Raw genomic sequence first — 3536 nt, 5'->3', positions numbered from 1 at the left:
TGGTGCTTATTGAGTTGATCTAATAGAACCTGATGATGAAGTCGAGAGGAAATAATTGCAGGGACATTTCTGGAATACATAAATGTGTGAAATATAGAGCACAGTGAAGAACTTGGCCTTAGATAAGGGCAGAAAGAAAGAGTGGTCAATGGTTTGAATTGGTGGTGAGACAAAGAGAGGCATCCATAACTAATCAAAACTAATTGATGAAACAAGAATATTAGCAGAGGGAAATTGGAAACTGGATGGTGGCAGTTGAGAAGGTTGCAAATGTTGGTGTCCTGGGGAGCAGGAATGTAAAGTTTTCCTAGGAAAGTGGACAAAGAATGTGCCAAAGTTAATTTAAACAAGATGATTTCAATTAATTTTGCTTGGGAAGAGACTAGGGTTAAGATTATTTTCATACTAAGAAAATGAGTTTACCATTTATAACTGCCCCATTCAGAGATGATTGTTGTGATACATTTATACTTGCAAATACATCTGTAGAAATAAATATAAAAGAGAAATGCTATTTTTTTTAGAGGGAGAGGAGAGAGAGAATTTAATATTAATTTTTTTTCAGTTTTCGGTGGACATAACATCTTTATTTTTATGTGGTGCTAAAGATTGAACCCAGCGCCCCGTGCATGCCAGGCGAGCGCGTTACCACCTGAGCCACATCCCCAGCCCAGAAAAATGCTATTTTAACAGTTTTCACTTAGTTTCCATCCCTTTCAGAGCATAGCTAAAATACTTGACTATTAGTGGAAACTTTTGTTATACTGCAAATGTTTTTCCTATTTTACTATTTCTGTGGATTTTTCGATTTTTATGTAGACATATGTCTGATAGAATATGGTAACTGAAAAAGCCTTCTAAGGTTATATGTTACATTATTCTAGTATTTAAAATGTGAACATGAAACTATACATCACCAGGTTTTTTATTCTGAGTCTAGTTTTTCTTTCTGGGATACTCAATTATCATTCTAAAATCTCATATGATTACTTTAAAATTTTGTTTAAGATTTTTAAAACAAATTATATGTTATTCTTTAAACAAGTTATTTCTTAGGTGATAGAGTAAAATTTAATTGTAATTCCAAGAAAATCAATCACTATTTCACTTGAAACTTTATTGTATGTGTGCCTGTTCTGCCATCTACATCTTCTCACTTTGAGTTTTGAAAAGCTCTCGGTCCACCATGATTTGAATGACTACCTGTGGTTGACACTAGTGCTGGACATCTGTTTCCAGGTTTCCTCTGTTTTGTATGTGTGATTACAAACAATCCCACAGTCAACATTGTTGCACTTGATATTGAATTTTCTTTTAGTATATTCTACTATAAAAGCAATATGTCCATTGTAGAAAGCTTTATGAAGAGCAAAACTAGAGAACTTCTTTGAATCAATACCAAATCTATCTTTATTCAATAGCCATTTCAGCACTCGCCAGATAGCAGACAGTACTCCAGATGTGAAACCTGCTCTTCAGAGTCAAAACCCTACTGTATATTTAGTGACAGATCTTGTTAGTGCCCTGAATTCAGCAATGTGTGTGCTTTTAATAAAGGGACTATGCTATTGAAAAGTTATATCATAATCTGGTTTCTTTCCTATAACATTAAGAACTTCTCTGTCATTGAACTTTTAAAATATCATGTTTAATTAATGACAAGAAATTATTTGTGTGAATATTCATAGTTTAATCTCCTAGAGTCAGATGCAAATTTTTTCCAGTTCCTTTTTTCACATAAAATCCAAGACATAAAGGCATAGTCAGTGCTGTCTTTCTCATTCCATCTGAATGGATTACGAGGTAACTGCTCTTGTAATACAAGTGCTAGTTATTTGTATCATTAGTTAGGAACATGAACACAAAATGCAAAGTGGCTGTAGATGGTGCATTCCTAATCCAAAACCTTTTTGCACTGACATGATGGTACAATGTAAATTTCCACATCTAACCTTTGCAGGTCAGTTAAAATGCAGGTGCACTGAAAATATTGTATAAAATTACATCAGACTGTGCATATGGTGTATGTAAAACATTGTGTGTTTATGTCTGGGTCCCATTACAGTTATGTATGTGTAAATATTCTAAATCTGAAAAAATCTGAAACACGTCTGGTCCCAAGCATTTTGGATGAGGAACATTCAATCTATATTTTCTCTGTAGCATTGTGAACTTTCCTAAATGATGATTCAATAAAAAAACAAAAACAGGGAACAGGCTGGAAATCTGCAGAAAGATTAAAAATCATACTCTTTAGTCCACTCTAAGTAAGGGTCTATCTAATTTGTTATCTGCTACTAGAAATAAAATCACTAGAATATCAAGGATGTGTGTGTGTGTGGTGGATGCATGGGTGTCTACAATTGAGTCACATCCCTAGTCCTTTATTTTTTTCAGTACTGAGGCTTGAATTCAGGACTAGTTTACTTGGTCACTTTTTTATTTTTTGAGACAGGGTATCACTAAGTTACTAAGGCTGGCCTCAAACTGTGATTCTCCTGCCTCAGCCTCCCGAGTTGCTGGAATTACAGGCGTGTGCCACTGCTCCTTGCTAATTAATTTTTCTAAGTGGAAATATGGTACTTAACATTTGTCAGAAGGCATTATAAGCTTTCTAGGTTCTGTGATAGGCATTTTTAATTATCCAATGAAATATTAGGTATGGAGAGCAATTAGGGAGATTGATAATCAATCCTTTTCCACGTTCCATTTCTTTCTCAAAACCTCTCTAGCTTTCTACAGAGAACTAGCTCTTTGAGGAAGAAAAGGGGAACATGGCAGAGTGGAAAGAGCCCCAAAGGAGTGGGCAGAGAAAAAAGACTTTGTGGCAGAGTCCCTGAGCACCCAGTTCCTCCATCTTGGGTGCCCTTGACCAAAGTTCAAAGGAATATACTCCATTGTCCACAAAACAAGGCTCTTTCCCACCTTAATATCTTAGACTCCACAGAGAAACACAAGATCTATTTTAACTATTTTGTGAATTGGTCAAAGGAGCTATATGATCTTTTGAGTGATATGGAGTGTCTAGCTATGTTTTCTTTGCAAAGACCTTTTGTTATTACTAGAAATTGACAACTGAAATTAATAGTAAAATGATAGAAACATTAAATGAAGAAGATTAGAATTCCAAATTTATATCTAGAATAATTTCCCTTAATTCTGCTTTTACTCTCTCATAGGATATATTCAGAGTTGTCTCAAAATCAAAATAAGTCACTTCATTTCTCCTTTTGGATTTCTCCTTCCCATGTCCTCCCCTACTTGGGAATAGTATACAAATATTTCTGGCAGATTATTGGATCCAGCATTGTTTTCTACATACTCCAAATATTTTAAGATCCAATCAGGTTGTTTGTTTCCACTCTTAGAGCCCTCTGGCTCTAGCTAGCTGGATAAACTAACTTATAGTTGTTACAGTAGGTGTTAAAAGTGACTTGTGTTCCAGGAATGAAAATCAACAGGAGTCTTATAATTACACATACATACATACATACATATATATATATATATAATTTTTTTTCCAGTACTCGAGCAGA

The sequence above is a fragment of the Callospermophilus lateralis genome, chromosome 10 (genome assembly GCF_048772815.1).
Source record: "Callospermophilus lateralis isolate mCalLat2 chromosome 10, mCalLat2.hap1, whole genome shotgun sequence".
Lineage (NCBI taxonomy): Eukaryota > Metazoa > Chordata > Mammalia > Rodentia > Sciuridae > Callospermophilus > Callospermophilus lateralis.
Note: the sequence above shows the minus strand (reverse complement) of the source record.